The sequence below is a fragment of the Phoca vitulina genome, unplaced genomic scaffold, assembly GCF_004348235.1.
Source record: "Phoca vitulina isolate PV1807 unplaced genomic scaffold, GSC_HSeal_1.0 scaffold34, whole genome shotgun sequence".
In the NCBI taxonomy this organism is placed as follows: Eukaryota; Metazoa; Chordata; class Mammalia; order Carnivora; family Phocidae; genus Phoca; species Phoca vitulina.
Genome location: NW_022589737.1, coordinates 21,548,720 through 21,567,081, shown reverse-complemented (window position 1 = coordinate 21,567,081; position 18,362 = coordinate 21,548,720). Strand labels below are relative to the sequence as shown.

The following is an 18,362-nucleotide window of genomic DNA, read 5'->3' as shown; positions in this document are numbered from 1 at the left end:
TACAGTTGAGTTTTGCAATTTGTTTATATAATCCAGATACTTATTCTTTGTCTTTTTTATAGTCTAGATACTAGTCCTCTGTGTGGTTTGCAAATATTTTCTCCCAGACTGTGGTTCATCTTATAAATCTCTTAACAGAGTCTTCTGTAGGACAAAAGTTTTTAATTTTGATGAGGTCCAATTTATCAATTTTTCTTTTATGGATTGTGTTTTGTTTCTCTTTAAGTTTCCCAAAGGTACTTATAAAATTTTATTAAATTGTTTATATAAATGTGAATTTTTCTCAATATATAAGAAGGATAAAATTAAGAAGTATAATAAAAGGCAGTTGGATATTAATATAATAATCATAAACACAAACTGGGTATTGAGTTTATAAGGCAGTTCTTATATTTAAGGTTTAAGATGGTCTTCAGATAATCTAGAATATACTTATATTAAATATCTTAACATATAAATTAAATCATAGTTTTAAAAAAATCTTATAGACAATAACCCCATAAATATGTCCACAAAACATCATTTAGGAAATGCTGATCTTGAATTTTTCTATTTAAAAGCTGGCAGCATGGTCTTGTGAAAATTATATCTGCCTAAACATATCTATAGACTTTTGAAAAAATGGGTATATGTAATTTATCGACAGTATTGCTTTGGTATAATTATTTTATTCTGAAGGATTCACATAGAATCCTTATCATCTAGAATCTGAATTCTCGTTAATACTATAATGTTCTTCTAAGATATAATGCATTTTGTGTTATTTTCTAACAGGTGTTCACTGAATACCTACTGCATGCTAATATTGGAAGTGAAAATAAAATTAAGGCTTCGTCCTTGTCCTGGAGCAATTTCTTAACCAGTTGAGGAAAGAAAACATTCACTTTAAATTTGTAATATCAGCATCAAAAGCTTTTTTCCAGTTCTATTCTAGGTTCTTTATTTGTATTACATCATTTGCTCATACAAATAATCTTATAAGGTAGGTTCTATTATTTTCCCTCTTTTACAGAAGTAACTAAAGGACAGAGACTGTAACTTGCCCAAGATCCCACAGTTAAAAAGGGCAAAATTACCATTGAAACTATGCAATCTGACTCAATAGTCTGTGCCTTTAATCTTTCCTCAATATTGTTTCTTTAGAAGGGAAATAATATGAGGTTGGCTGATCAGGGCCAACCTTTGTGTCAATTGATTCCACAGGTTCTATTTTACCACCTCATACCGCTTTGCCAATCCAATCAGTAGATTAACACAACCATTTTTGGAAATTATGTAACTGGGGGAATTATTTGGTCATTACAGTAGCCAAATTTGATTACATAGGTAGGAAAACTCCTATGTAAACATCTTTAACTTAATTTTGAGAATCTCTTTCAGAATGGCTGTCCCTTTTTTGGACTCTCTTTGTTGGACTCGTAAAGGCACTGCATTTACTGGGGAGGTTTTATTTCTTGACTAGCCATGTTGAAACATAAAAAGAATCAGGAGAACAATGTATTATGATCAAATAAGCCTACTAGAGTTGAAAATTATTTGGCTTATACTCATGTATTTTAAAGGGTGTTTCTGTACTCAAGTCAAATTTTGATTGTTGATTCTTTTAACATACATGAATTAGTCCAATCAGGGATAAAAGTCATTTTTTTGTTAGTAACTTCAGTAATAATTATTAACAGGACTTGATGAAATGTTTTTTTAATAAGTGCACTTTTACTATTGAGTAAAACATTCCAAATATAAAATTCAGTTAACCCTTTTTCAGAGATGACTCAATAATTTGGGCTCTTTCTTCCACTAAGTTTAAGCCATTTAATTAAGAGCATGTCACTATAATTTTATAATTGCTTGTCCCCATAACAACTAAACAATGAAAACCAAAATGTATACTAACGCTTTGCTATTTTATTAATTAATTTAATCAGCAAATTTTAGTGAGGGATGTTTTTATTTGATTCAGAGATGGATTGTCTCCACATTTTAATATTTTGAAATTGAGATACATTGTATAATCCATGTTGAATTTTTTTTAAGGTAACATCATTTATTATTGGTTTGTGGTGTTGCCATTTTCATTACACTGTTGTGTTTTTTTTTTTTAGTATAATCGATACACAATGTTACATTAGTCTCAGGTGTACAACTTAGTGATTTGACAAGTTTAAACATGCTATGATCACCACAAGTATAGCTACCATCTGTCCCATTACCTCACTATTACAATATCATTTATGGTATTCCTTATACTCTGCTTTTTATTTCCCTGACTTACTCTTTCCATAACTGGAGAACTGTATTGCCCTCTCCCCTTCACTCATGTTGCCCACCCCAACCCCTACCCTTGGCAACATCAGCTTGTTCTCTGTATTTATAGTTCTGATTCTGCTTTTTGTTTATTCATTTTTTTTAAGATTCCATTTATTAGTAGAAACATGTGGCATTTGTCTTTCTCATTCTGACTTATTTCACTTAGCATAATACCCTCTACGTCCATCCATGTTGTCTCAAATGGCATGATCTCATCCTTTTTTGTGGTGGTGTAATATTCCATGGTGTATATATACCACATTTTCCTTATCCATTCATCTATTGATGGACACTTAGGTTGCTCCCATGTCTTGGCTACTGTAAATAATGCTGCAATAAACAGGGGTGCATATATCCTTTCGAGTTAGTGTTTTCGTTTTCCTTGGGTAAATACCCAATAGTGGAATTATTGGATCCTGTACAATTTTTATTTTAAATTTTTTGTGGAACCTCCATACTGTTTTCCACAGTGGATGTACATTCCCACCAACAGTGCACAAGGGTTCTTTTTTCTCCATATCCTTGCCAACACTGGTTGCTTGTTGTCTTCTTGATTTTAGCCATTCTAACAGGCATGAGGTGATAATTCCATTGTGGTTTTGATTTGCATTTCTCTGATGATGAATGATGTTGAGCATCTTTTCATGTGTCTGTTGGCCATCTGGATGCCTTCTTTTTTTGGTCCTCTGGCCAGTTTTTAATCATAATCCTCGCTGAATCCCAAAACTTTGGGAAAGCAGTAAGCTGTCACGTGGTCCTCCCTGCCTGTGAACATAACTATGTGTAGGTGAATATTTATCTAATTATCAGTTCAGCTAGGTTACTTGCAAATCGGTAACCAAACAGAAAATTGATTTTTAATTTAATTTGGAACTGTAATTGCAGCCCAAAATTCATAAAAATTATTACATTGGGATGCAACACTGAATTGAAAAGACAGAAGAGCATAACGTGGATCTGCAAGATGAAAATTTATAAACTAAGCAAATATTTGTTACTGGGGCATTATCTGCACATTTTGAAAGCATCAACCAAGTGATTTATAGTACCTAATCAGAGAAAAATACACAAGAATATAAAGACGAGTTTCATTTTCTTATTGAGACATTTGTAAAAGGATTTCTGGTCACACTCCAGACAATGCAATTAAAGATAGGAGAAATTGCCAAATCTCTTGGAACAGAACACAGAATTTTCAAAGCTAGGAAAGGTTGGTGTGATGATTCATACATCACGAAAATCTATGCCTCAGATACTGAGCATGTAACTTTCAAAGGCTTCCAGCTGACTTCCAAGAGAAGCTGTTAACTTCCAGATATACGTAAGTCTTATAGGGAGAAAAGGAAACCTTGAATTTAACTAAATAAGAAATGCAGATGAAATCTTGACATTCTTTGATATGCCAAAAATTATACAGTCAATCCTAAATGTGCTAAAGCAGTCAGGATCATGAGCATAGAATATAAAAAGCAGTAGTTCTCTGTTATGTAACTGCATATGCCTGGAAGTGATTCAGGAGAAGATTTGGATTCCGAATTATTAAGGACATTTGTATATTTTCCAGGGGAAGGAAGTCTTATTACATAGCTAATGTCCAGAGGCCTCTAGCCTATAAATAGGACATCTCACTTGTCTCCTAAATACAGATGGTAATTCCAACAATGAGAGCAAGAACTAGAGCAAGAACTAAAGGAGTGAGAGAGAGATGCTGAGAAGAGAGAAATGAATAGGTGGCCTTCAATATTTCAGACTCCGACAGAGCAGACAGCAAAAAGACACTGAAAGAAGGTAAGCAGAGAGAAGGGAGGAAAACGAATGGAATGTGGTAACCTAGGAGGCCAGGAAAAATTTGTCTTTCAAGAAGAAGGGAGTGGCCAACCATTAAATGCTGCTGAAATATTGAATAGGGTGAGGCTGAAACATGTCCACTGAATTTAGTTGCTGGTAGTTAATGGAAACTTAAGGAAAGTGGTTTTCATGGAGTAGTGGGGCAGAAGAGAGGTTAGATTGGTCTGAGAAGTTAATGGTACACAAAAGTGGAGACTAAAAGTTATTTAACTTTTCTTGTAAGTCTAAGTGTGTAGAAGATATGAGCTGAAGGAGCATTGGGGGTGAAAGCTTTTTAAAAATTTCAGATGAAAGAATTCCAATATAAAGTTATAGGGGAATAGAATAATTCACTGTGGTTCAAACTGCAAGTTATGACTCATTAGTGTGTTGTAACATTAATTTAGTGAGTGGGGACCAGCATTAAAGAAAAAAAAAAAAGGAAAAGGAAAGAAGAAAAAAATATCAGTGTATCATGCACCATAAGGTAATCTTAAGAAATTTTGTTCTGGTTATTTGTATAAATTGTCCTCTGAAATCCACAATAAGATATGTTTTGTATGTTTATACAAGATACTTATATCTAGTGTATATATTATTTATGACACATATAGTATAAATATGTATTGGGTTGCAATGTAACATATATTTCTTATTATGGGTTACAGCAAAACTTGTGGTCACGGAGGCTCTGAAAGCTAAAGCATTAAATGTTAGCGTATTTTCTGGAGAATGTGAGAGGGATGGGACACAGATAACATGTAGACATACTGGCCTTCAAGGAGGAGAAACATGTACTTTTTTGTATCACGAAAACAGGAGGAGAAGATTGGTCCAAATGCAGGTTAGTGATATATTTGGCAGCAGAATGTTGGAAGGAATTCCTTTCTGATGATTTCAATCACTTTAGTGAAGTACAATGTAATCATCTGATGAGAGTGAAGAGTATACAAAGAGTATCATGCTTTGTAAATAATGGATAAAACGTGAAATATTTGTTATCGAAATTAGATCAAGATTATTAGAGAATTATATTAAGATTGTGGGTAGGTGAGGTTGTTTATTGAATTCATAGGAATACCAGTCCCCTTAAAGAGTGTTCAGGAATCTGAGTGTAGACACAGACACAGGTAATAAAAATTGTTGGGTTTAGGGTTTGGGTTTTTCTCATTGGAGGCTTTGAAAGAACAAATGGACAAGGGAGATTAGTGTACTGGTACCAAAATAACTGAAATGAACGGTTGTAGAATAAATCAAAAGTATAAGGAGTTTCATATTTTGCAAAAAAAAAGTGAAAAGGTCAGTGGAGCTGAAGGCTCAAACACTGAAGAACAGTGAGAATTGGGGTTCCTGAGCAAGCACATGGAATTTTCACCAGAGAGTAAAATGTCTGTGATTTTGGAAGTGGAAATTTTTTTCAGTGACATGTTATAGGGGATTGGTGGGAGATGATGTGAAATATACTGGTAATGATAAGGAAGTCAGGGAGCCATTAGAATATGATGTTGGGTAGATTGTCCATGTGGACATTGAATTTTCCGAGATGATGGCAGGAATTGAGGAGGAAAGGGATCCCCTGGGCTAGGTACCAAAATTTTTAGTGGATGAGATTGGCCAGGAGTTTGGTGGATGAAAATAACAAGGAATGGGAGTTTTTGGAAGTGTATGGAAGAGCTTTTGTGGAACAAGGCAACAATGAGAACTCAAGCTCCATTTCTAACCCATGAGCTATCAAAGAAGAGAGTATTCCCCAAGAGCATCAGCTCTGTAATCAGACTGTCTAGGTTCCCTTGCTGGCTTTATCTCTCTGTACTTCTGTGACCTTGAGAAAGTTACTTAATCCCTTTCTGCCTCAGTTTCATATCTCTAAAATATGGATAAAAGTATCTATCTCATGGGAGTGCTGTAGTAATTAAATGAAATGAATTTATGAAATTTATTCATGAAAAAAATTCATGTACAGTCTAGGTCAGTGCTTGTATATAGGAAATGCACAATAAATCTGCTGTTATTATTGGTTATTGTTTTTCTAGAATGTTAAATGAACAACCTCTATTTGGGAGAGCTGTAAAAGTTTTCTCGATAGTCACCTAGTTTTCAGTTAAAGTAATGTTGGGGGAAGCTGGTGGGGTTGTAGGGAGAGTTCCAGAAAGCCCAGTGGAATTATTTTGTAGGAAAAGAAAGTATGAATGGGATGGTAGGTGAGGGAGCAGACATACTGAGAGTCATAGACATGAGAACAGAACTAGAGATAGCTAACAGAACTTAGATCCTCACAGTGCCCCTGCCACAGTGGCACACAGATCACACAAACTCCTCATAGAAGCTGGAGTAGAATACGAGGAGATGAGGCATATAGTAAATTTAGTAGCAATAGTTTTTTGAGGAAGGAAGGATATTTTGGCCTTATAGAATTCATGCATGTGTGATCTGGAAGAAAGATACTCTAGGTGAGGTATTTCCTTTCCTTCTCATGTCGTCAGCTACAATGAGAGCAACTGTGACCAGCAACTATGGGTAAATGAGCACGAGCCACATGGTCTCTCATGGAAGTAAGAGAGGATGCACATTGACTGTAATTCCCAAACATACCCAATTGGTATAACTACCCCCCACATCCCAATCACTATGGTTTCTCTATTTTCATAAGGGTCATTATCATTATCTAAGCTACTACCGTCTTTATTTTTTTAAGAAGATTTTATTTATTTGTCAGAGAGAGAGAGTACCCAAGCAGGGGGAGCGGCAGGCAGAGCGTAAAGTAGGCTCCCTGCTGATCAGGGAGCCCGATTCAGGGCTCAATCCCTGAGATCATGCCCTGAGCTGGAGGCAATTGCTTAGCTGACTGAACCACCCACGTGTCCCTAAGCTACTACATTCTTGTTTACTTCTTTGTTTAGTTTACTTGAATTTGAAGTCAATAAGAGCAGCAATTCTCTCTTATTTACTATAGCATCTACAATGCCTAGATAGTTTTGTTAAATGGAGACTATCTCCTCTTCCTTTCAGTCCAGCGGACTTAAAGACTGTAGGGTGATATACCTCAGCCTAATACATGGAGTTACTTTGCCTTATAAAAATATCATATTGCTGTTAAGTGCCTAGTACTTGATGTAATTTGCCGTTTTGAATCTTTCTTATGATACAAAAAATGGAATCATGATGAGTCACTAAAGTACTAACCAATGGTTTTGTTGTACAACAGTATAAATAATTATATTCTGTCTAAATGTAGACTTATTTTTGTGAAAACTCACACTTTTTTTTTTCTTTCTATTTAGTCCTCAGCAAGACAGAACATTTGGTTCATCCAAAGTGCACTTGGAAAGAGGCAGGGGAAGTATGACAACTTACTGATGCATCCCTCGTTCAGGTGGCCTCTGCTCTGTAACAGCCCTCCTTGACTTTCACAGCCCTCAAAATGAAGGGAAATTAGTTTCTGGATTAGAAAGATCCAGTAGCTTCATGAGGAATTCAGAATCTTTGGCATTTATTTTTTTCTGGGAACAAATGGTCAAGTGGAAAACTTTCCTCAGTAGAAGTGAATAGATATTTCAGAAAGCACAAATTTTTAAATGACAATAAAGTGGTAACTTCATATAGATATTTGCTTTAATGGTCCTAAGGGATTGCAGGTGTTTTTCGACAGCAAAGGCCATATTCAGCATTTTTAAATTAAGCGTCTACTAAGATTCTTCTTCATGAATCATATTTGTAAAGGGAATATAATGAATATTTGACAATTGCTATCTTTTGTCTTATCCTCTGCTCCTTTTCAGTTTACTTTGTTGGAATTTCTTAAGGCTTGATCTGGGCCCCATTAAGTTCTTTGTGCTTACTCCATACCTATTTCAAATTCAACCTATATATACAGTTCATATACTCTCCTAAGATTCAGATTCATACATCCAATTGTCTTCCTGACATATCCACTCAAAAGGGGCAATGTTCTCTCGAATTTGACAAGTGCAAGAAGAGATTTGTTGAGTTCTTTATTCATGAAACTGAGTTTCTTCGTCTTTCCTCACACTATTTGGTGTCACCATCCATTTACCCTGACTCATAAAGCAAAAGTTGAAGGTCAGTCAAATCTACTTCAAAGATATGTTTGCCATATGCCTACTCCTCTCTATCTCCTTCCACCCATCTAAATCAAGTAGGGCATTATCCCTTTCTAAGTACTTCAAGTGTCTCATAACTGCATTGACTTCATTTTAGAAAACTCTCCATCCCAGAGAAAGATCACTTCTCTTTTCCAATTTTTATGCTCTAGTAAAAGTCTAAGGTAGGGCTCTCATGAACCTGGCTCAGGTACTATGGGCATCCCAGAACCAGGTGCTGGACCAGAGGGAGACACTGCTCTCATTTTTCAAAAGCAGCTATGTGAAGTTCTGGTTCAAGTGGGGCAGCCCCACCCAATCCACAGGGACAGAGAGATGGGAAAGATCATTCCCTAAAGGCACTATTTCCAAGAGATGAGGAAATGGATGTTGGGAAGGAGAAATAATGTATGTCTCCCTCTCCCACTGTTGCCTTCCTACAATACGATCTCCATGTATCGGATCATATGCTTATTTTGAAAATTCAGGTTGTATTACTTCCGTACCTTTTAAAACTCTATTTATTCACGGTTACCTCTTTTTTGCATATGCTTCTTGCAAGCTCTAAATATGAGTTGCTATTGCCTACCTTTCCAAATGGAACAAAAATTCCAGAGGGACTTTTTTATCACAAACTCAAAACTTCCCACAATCTCTCTGGGTCAATATAGTCTGAATCACCGAATCCTTAAGGGCTATCTCTGCCACTGTTCATTTTCTATATTTACTTACGCATCCCTGGATACCTGGATACCTGCCATGCTGCAGCGGCTACTATAATATCTAATTGTTCCTGCCACTAATGCTCCATAATGCTTATTCTATATCAGCATTAACAAAGTTCTTTAATTACTCAAATATTTTCCTACGTTTAAAAAATACCTTTATTTATATATTACTCTTCTCTCTCCCTTCCTGCAATATTACATTACATTCCCTCCCTGCAAGGAAATAGATCTAATTTTATCCATTTTAAAATCAATATATCCTCCAGTTACTGTGTCATGTAAGCTTTATTTTTCTGGTTACTTTACATTTTCAATCCCTTGCAAGGTCTGAATAGGTTATATTTAGAGTCTAGGCCATAACTCATGAAAATGTAAGATGAAGTGATAGCATAGTTTTTAAAATACCAAATAGAAGGGACAGAATACAAATGTTTCCATTTGTACCACGGAATAAAATCAACTAAGAAACACATAAACTAGCAGTATTCAATGTATGGACAATATTTATCTACAAATATGTCAAGAAGAAGAGGCTAGAGATTTTTTTTTACTAGACCGAACAGCAAGATCATAATCATATAAGGCTATGCCCATTCCCTTTTTCAGGCATAAGACTTTATCACATACTTTTGGCATATAGAGCACATGATTTTTGTTGTGTGATAATACAATTATTAGTAAAGATTGAGCAATCAAATGTTTTTGAATGAGGATTAAATAAATTATCTGGCATTCAAAATGTTTAATGATAAATCAGAGTATTAAATTACCTTTTTAGAAGTGAATTATGTATTAATTTATAGTTTTTTGACTTAAAATTTAATGTGAAAGCTATTACAATGTAAAATTTAGCATTATCATTAACATTTGTATGATCTGCATTCTTCAGCTGGAAATCAAATTGTTGTCAGGGGCTTTGCAACAGACATGTGGAATCAAGTCCAGTGGCAAGGCTATGGAAGGATCAATAACCAGTATTCTCAACAAGGTACCAAGAATTGTTACAGGCATGGAATCAGATACAGAAATCAAGGGAACAGACAGGTATTGTGGGGGGAAAAGGGTGTTCAGCTTCACGGATATTGAAAATGTCTTTTAAATGGTACATTTTGCCAGGCATTTTGTCTTTTAAGTACCTTTCCACTCCTTTCAAAACAGTCATATAATTGTTAGGAGGCAAGTCACCTATTTGCCTTACATGGATCCTTATATCCTTTCATAGATCTGTGTTTAGGATGTTTCAGATCTTATCAATAACAGTACTACTGGGCCATCCGTTGGTGATTTTAAGGGATCTTCAAGAGAAAATAATACAGTTTAAAAAAAATTAACAGACTTCAATTTTTAGAGCAGTTTTAGGACTACAGAAAAACTGAGCAGTAAGTAAAGAGAGTTCTCATATACCTCCTCTCATCCTGCAGAATTTCTCCCATTGTTTTTCTTTTTTTTTTTTAATGCTTCGATTGTTGTACCAGAGAACTGGCAGAATTCAAATATGACCTCCATAAATAAAATTTATTCTAAGCATCTCTAGATCTACAAACTTTAGTGTAATGATTAAAAGTATGGTCTTTAATGTCAAATAGCTGCATTTGTGGTCAAATCCTGTTTCTTTTTTTTTTTTTTTTTGAAAGATTTTATTTATTCATTTTAGAGACATTGGGAGAGAGAGAGAGAGAGAAAGAACACGAGTGAGGGGGAGGGACAGAAGGAAAGGGAGAAGCAGGCTCCCCACCGAGCAGGGAGCCCGATATGGGGCTCAATCTCAGGACCTGGAGATCAGGACCTGAGCTGAAGGCAGTTGCTTAACCATCTGAGTCACCCAGGCAGCCTCAAATCCTGTTTGTGTTTCTTGCTAGCTATGGGACCTTGAGCAAATTTGTTAACTCTTTTGTGCCTTAATTCTATTGTCTGTAATGTAGAAATAATAATATCTACCTCATGAAGTTGATGTGGGGATCAAATTAGATTGTGTAAATATAGCATTGATATAACATCTATCATAATAAAGAGTAGGTGCTATTATTTTTATTACAAATGAATAAATGTTACTTTTTTATAGCAATGGTGTGGAATTTGAGAAACATCTAAGGAAAAATTTAAGGATACTTAATTTGGGCAGAAAGGTAAAGTACAAAAGGAAAACCCTGGGCTTTGGAGTGAAACTATTCGAATCTCAGTATTACTACATAAAGTATTACTACAAAAACCTGGGTGACTCTGGACAAGTAGTTTAAATTACCTGATCCTCAGGGACACCTGTGTGGCTCAGTTGGTTAAGCGTCTGCCTTCAGCTCAGGTCATGATCTCCAGGTCCTAGGATCAAGCCCCATGTCAGGCTCCCCGCTCAGTGAGGAGTTTGCTTGTCCCTCTCCCCCTCCCCCTGCTCCTGTGCTCTCTCTCTCAAATAAATGAATAAAATCTTAAAAAAAATAAATAAAATAAGTAAATTACCTGACCCTCTGTCTTCAACTTAAAAATGGAAATGTTACTTACTTATATTTTGTCTTGAGAATTAAATGAGATAATATATGTTCCCAAATGTATTTAACATAATTGGCCAAAGTGTATGATTGTACTTCTAGAAGGAACATGCATATGCACAGTAACCTTTTCTGATTGTGCGAGATGATAAAATATAAATATGGTAAGAGTGAGCTATTTGATATAAATTTTTTGGATGTTCAACACAGTTTTTGACAAATTTCTATACCAAAAGTTACCTAAATAGAAAATTCTTAACAGATTTCTAATTATGATTTAGCATAAATGACTTTACTAAGATATTATAGGTAAATAGAAATGGCCATGTCTCTGCACAGTTGTTTCGTCATACACCCTCACCCTTTTACTCTAAATTCAGACAGCTCCACAGTTCTTAACTATGTGATGTTGGGTTAGTTACCTATCTTTCTATGTTTTTATAATTCAGCTATAAAATATTTATTATGACAGCACACTTAATAGGGTGATTATATATAAAAGACATGTGTGTGTGTGCATGTGTGTGTGTGTGTGTGTGTACACATACATTCGAAGCTCTGGCATGACACCTGAAAGGTGAACAAGTTAACGACCAAACAAAGTATAGAATTTAGTTGGGAGTAAAGAGATTAGGGTTCTCTTCTCCCTTACAGTGGAAGATTCTTCCAGCTTTTGCGCTGGAGTGTTAAAGCCAAGTGTGCGTTCTTCTTGGGAAGCTCTCTGTTTAGAAAGGTCAAACAGATCTATGACAGGGCCAAGAGTAAAGGAGATATGGAATAAACTGGTAGAGTTGATCCTGTCTAGGACCTAAGAGTGAGAGTTGAAAAGGTTATTGTTTTGCAGAAGAGAATAGATAGGGCTTGTAGAAGGCTTAGCTAGGAATTAAGAATGTGCATACAAGTGGTATTTTTGACATCATATTTCTTGGGAATACTCTTGGGAGTGTAGGAGAAATATATCCCAGAGGCTGATATTTGAGGGAATCAAATTTCTGGCTAATGAGTACCAAAGCAACTTGTTTGTTTTGTCCCCTACAGGATCCAAAGTAATTTAACATTTTTAATGACAATACCTGAGAACATAAGTTGATTTTTGCTTTGTTTGTTTTGTTTTGTTTTACAAACAGCACTGAGTTATGAAGTGTAAAATCTAAGTTCTGAGAGATTTAGAGGCAGAGGAAGAGGCTGACTTTTAGGTCCGTGAGCATCCTGCCCCAAGTCTTACAACGTTTAGTGACACAGCTTGGATGGGTAGTCAGGTTTCCCAGCTGACTCCTCTTCTCAGGACACCATGTTGAAAAGTAGTAGGTGGGGTTCTAGGTTGTGAAGTGCAGAAATACATCCAAACAATAGTTACATAACAGTAAGCATTAAGACTTAAGTAAACATTTCATAAAGAGTCTTTTACAAGTGTTGGTGACGTTGGAAATGTGATCACCCATAGGAGCTTTCTGATGGATCTGTCTTTGCAGGACTTGGAAGCAGGTGACGGGGAGATTTCTACAGGAACAGGCAGATTTCTACAGGAACAGACAGAGGGCCCTCTGCCTGTCTTTTCAGCATGCTAAAAGTTTCCCTCCTTTTCTGTCTGGAAGCTACACATGAAAAAATATAGCTCTGAGTCATTCTAATATGATCATCTTTTTCTATTTTCCAATCGGTTCAACTGTTTGATAGTACTTTTTAAAATATACCTATTTAATGAGCTGCACAATTTCTCCAATACTGAACATTTTTTGTAATATCTAGCAAAAGTATGAAATTAAAGGCATTTATATATTTAAAATATGTACAGCATGTATTTACACAAATCTAATATTAGTTTAGATGTGCAGAAATGGATAAATACATGAGGAAAGGAAGTGAACCATAAACTCATTGACATATCATGAAAAATCAGTTTCACATCAGTGCGTATTACTCAGAATATTTTTTTTATTTCCTAAAACACAATGATCTGTAAATATAAAAAGGAACAGTGAAAGAAAAAAACAAAGCATTGAATATTTTGTAGATGAGATTTTCATAATCTACAATGACAAATACTAGAATATTTTCTGAGGCTAGATTGTTGGCATTTCTTAAAGTACCTGACAGAGCATCTTCTTTTAGTGGGAAATAAGTGCTTCCAGTTGGCCGGTGGATTTACTATTCTGCTGGTTTATTTCCCACCTAGTACGTTTACATGGTCCTTGAATTTCAGGTTACACTTAGTGATGCATTTAAAACATTCTCATTTTGTATCAATCTGATTTTTCTGGGTATATCATTTGTTGATAAAAGCAGAGAAAATTGCATATCAATAAATTACAACTTTTTCAGTGTCAGACAAAATTAGTCCTCAAATGCTCCTGCTCATGCTGATCAAAATTGCACTTCTATGTAATCTAGGTGATTGATGTCTCTGGTCACCTGACAGCAACTTTTATTTAGAAAAGATGGTGTCCTCCAGTGCCTTCCTGCTCAGTCTTGACCACATGGTCAAATTTCAACTAGACTCTTTTGAAAATCCTTGATTTCCCTATTCTGTTTTTCTTTACATCTTATCTAATTTTCTAATGTCCAACCTAAGGTAGACTATAAATGTGTACTTTTTAAAAATTTCTATTCCCAATCTTCCAAGCATTTACAGATACAGCTATGAAATTGGCCTGATTAGTGTTGAGTCCAGTTTTATCTCCCTTGCTAAGTATGGCCAGTTCTAAAGAAATCAAAAGGAAACTATATGTATTGAGTTCCTATCATGTGACTGTTTGAGTTGATATTTAATATATATTTTTCACCAATTCTACCTGCATGATACCTATGATATTCATCTCCTTCTCTTTTTTTCCACTGTTTCTACTCAAATTTAAGACTCCAGTTATTCTTAGATTACTGGCTTATTGAAAAAAAAACAAAAACAAACCCAAAATCCTTACTTAACAAATTGCCTTATTGCCAGTATCTATATAAATTCATTTTATATGTTGCTTTCATATGGCTCTTTCTAAGCTATAGTTCTTATCATATAATGCTCTTGTTTAAAAATCTGCAGTGGCTTGTCATTGTCCCACAGTAGATTGCAAAAAGGGTGAGCATATTTAAGTGAAAACACAAGATGAGGCATTACAATATGAGAAGAACCATATTAAAACTTTCTTTGTATTATTACAGTAAAAAAGAATATATGCTCTATAAATAAGTGAATAAATATAAAAGAGTGGGTGAGATATCTTTCTAATAAAAGTACATGGTTATTAATAATTAGAAACCACTAGTCTATAGAATGATATCCAGGTTACTTAGCCAGACGTTCATTTCCTCTAGAACCGTTACCTCAAACATCCCTTTACACTGTATCCTTGTTCAGTCTTTATTATAGTCAAACAGAGATGCATTTTGCCACAGAAAATTCCTACTTTCTTTCTGCCTGGAATGTTTCTTTTCATCTCTAGGCTCTAATCTTAACTAGTTTTCAAATTCCAGCTCGGATGCTAATTCCTTTATAAATATTTGAGCAGTTAGAACAGTTTGATTATAAATAGCAGAGAACCACACAAAGTGCTATGATTAATAAAGGAAATAAAGGCTCATGCCACTGAAAAATGAAGATAAAGGGAATACTTCAAGGGCATTCATCAGGCCCCAAAGCCATTTATACATGATTCGCTTGCCTCTCAATTCCTGCATGTGGTCTCTTTCCTCAGGTTGGTTTTCTTAATGGTTACACAAGGTTGTGGCAGTTCTAAGCCTTATGTTTGCATCCCACATCATGGAGAGCAAGACAGAGAGAACCCTCCCACACCCCCCGCCCCAATTCAATAAAAGTCCTTGGCTTGGCACTGAATTAATGTAGGTCATCTGCTCACTCATGTGGCCAGAGAAATGATTAGACTAGGTCATACAGGGCCTACTTTTGAGTTAAGCTAGTCAAGGTCCATCCCTGGAGCTGGCAGGTCAGTAACTTCATGGCTGCTTCATAATGGAGATAAAAACTATATTCTGAGTAGGTAGACAACAATGTACACCATAACCCTTAAAAGTCATTTACCAGCTAAAAGTAGACTCTTCATCTCCTGAATTACTATGACATTTTATGTACTGTCTTTTACTCTTATTTTTTCCTTGTATTATTGCAACTTTCTTTCAATCTACCAGGCTTTAAGCTGCCTGAGGGGCAAGTACCTGGATCTGATTCATCTTTTTATCCAATTTCCTCTTGTCTAGCACTGAGCATAGTGCGCTGTTAATTTACCATTATGTAGAGCAAATGGATAAATGAAAAAATAAATAAGAAATAAGTGCATGATTGAATGATTGTGTAGAATCATTACCTTGAAATATAGGTTTCCTTTCATTAGAAGATTTCAAGCAAAGTTTGTCACAACATATTCAGATGTGGAAAGGATTTATTATTTAGAGAAAAGCTGGATACAATTATCCCTAAGACAGTTTCCATTTCAACAGTTTATATATTTCATAAAGATTTGATCTTCTGAGAGAAGGAAGTGTCTTTTACATGGTTTCTTCTCAACTACATATGCTTTGTAATCCACAGGTAATCCATAAAGAAATTCTACTTGTGCAGAAAAAACAAAGGAAAGTAAAAAGTGATTGGGAGAGATAGCATGTTCGCTTGCCAAATATCATGCCTTTCTGTATAGGAAGAAACTTGATCTTGGACATTTCTTGCTTGCATTTAAATGAATAATAATCACTTAATGCTATTATTAGACAAATTAGTTGACTTTCTTTTGAAAAGATAATTTCTTTTCATCAGAATTTTAATTAAATGAATAAAATGTATGTAGTTTTTAAGCTTCCAGACTCATGTTGGATGAAGATTTTGTTTCACCTAATAAAGAAGTTATAGTTAATGAAAATTTTTACATAACTTTACTTATCAGAACTATCCCCCCCAAATGCTTCAATCAAGTATTAAATATTAAATCCAAATTGATCTCAAGACCCATACACACAGTGGCCTACCTGAATATTCCATGTTGGTGCCTCACCATCAGAAACTGAACCCATGATCTGCCCCCACCAAAGCAGCTTGTCTTCTAATGTTAGCTGTCTTGGTAAGTGACTTTTTCATCCACTGAGTTGTTCTTTTCAGAAACCTGGGAGCCATCCTTGACAGTCCCTCTACCTCATTCACTCATATCCAACTCATGATCAAATCTTGTCAATTCTACTTCCCATATGTTGAAAATATGTCTTGAATGTGTTCACTTCTCTCAACCTCTATTGCTACTACTACAAGCCACCATTAACAATTGTCTGGACTTGGAAAAATAGCCTCTTAATTGGTTTTCCTGTTTCTGATCTTGTCTTTCTTCATTCCAGTACCCGTACCCATACTTTCACCAGATCATTAAAACCCCCCAGTAAAGGCCTTTAATAGCTTCCGTTGCTCTACAGATAAACTTACAAGTTCTGTGAGATTTAGACAGTATGGTTCCTACCTGTTTCTCCATCCCCATCTTTGACTCATCTTTCTCTCTTCTTTACTTTGTTCCATCCACACCAACCTCTCTGTTCCTGAAATACACAAAGTTCTTTTGCCTTCACAGCCCTTGTGCATCCTGTTTCCTGTATGTGAGATATTCCTTTCACCTCTTCCTCTCTTCCCCTCTCTCTTCTTCCCTTTCTCTGTCTGTCTGTATGTTTGTCTCTCTCTCTCTCTCACACACACACACACACACAGACACACACACTTTCTTCCTAGCCTAGCTAACTCCTACTCATCCTTCAAGTCTCAGATTAAATATTAATTTGTCAGGGAATCTTTCTCAGAACCTCTTACCAGAACCTCTTACCAGATTAATTCCTCCTGCTATAAACTCTAATAGCCCTCTATCTTTTTAGCATGTATGATAATAGCATGTATGATAATCACATTAAATAATTATTTGTGCAATTTGTTAAATACATGTTTTCTCCTTCATACTATAATTATTATGATGGTAGGCACTGGGTCTTTTCTGTCCATCATGGTATCCCTGCTACCCAACATAGGGACTAATATTTAGTATGCATTCAATAAGTATATGTTAAATGAATGAATAATAAAAGAATTACAGAAGAAAAAGATTTAATGAATGATTCTATTTGCCAAAGGGTAGGTCAAAACAGAGAAAGATAAGATGTGGCCATGTGAGGCAATAAGCCACAGCCAAAGTGTCCACTTGGGTTTTTAAAAATGAGATCTATAACATGGCAATTTTTCTCTGCCTTCTACTTCCAGGCACTGATCTTGACTTTGCTTTGTGTACAAAAGTTCATAAACCAGCATTTTTTTTCTAGTCTTAGCCTCTCTCCAAATTACTCTCTATGTCACTCACAAATTTCTATTGATTTTTCTTTGTAATATCCCTACACTTAAAAAAACTCCCACTGGCACTGCCATGTTGCAGAGCACAATTATCTTATCCTTAGTTTTCTACAAAAATCTCCTAAAACATCTTCCTACCCTCAATCCATAAAGCACTCTGATGCCAGATTAATCTTCGTAACACAATTCTCTGTTCATGTTGCCCACAGTTCAAAAGTCTCCATTTGCTTTTTGTTATTCTATAAAATAAATTGAGGCACTTTACTTTGGCATTCATGGCCTTACTCCCAAGTTTTCTGTTTCTTATGTGAACGTTCCATATATTCTCCATATAGTCTTACCTCCACAATTTTGTTCATTCCTTTTCTTTGTTAGAATATCCTTTTTTCCTACTTTACTTGCTTTTTACTCCAAAATGTATTTCTGGACTACTCCTGTTGACAACAATCTCTCCTTTCTCTGAAATTTGGTCTCACCTACACTCTGACAATCACTTGATACTATATCATAGTTTACATTATTTATTTTTATTTTTATGTAAAGGAGCTGAAACCCAGCTAAATTGTGAATCATTGAAAGCTTTATTGTAGTCTAAGCA

The 18,362-nt window shown here is 35.3% G+C and overlaps 1 long non-coding RNA gene across 1 annotated transcript; it reads left to right on the top strand.

Annotated features, from left to right (window-relative positions):
* Positions 1-3,776: 3,776 nt before the first annotated feature.
* Positions 3,777-17,102, top strand: LOC116645849. The gene is made up of 5 exons (XR_004302033.1): positions 3,777-4,095; positions 4,803-4,978; positions 7,416-7,507; positions 9,852-10,006; positions 12,918-17,102. It is a non-coding gene; the product is annotated as an uncharacterized LOC116645849 (long non-coding RNA).
* The last annotated feature ends 1,260 nt before the right edge of the window (positions 17,103-18,362 follow it).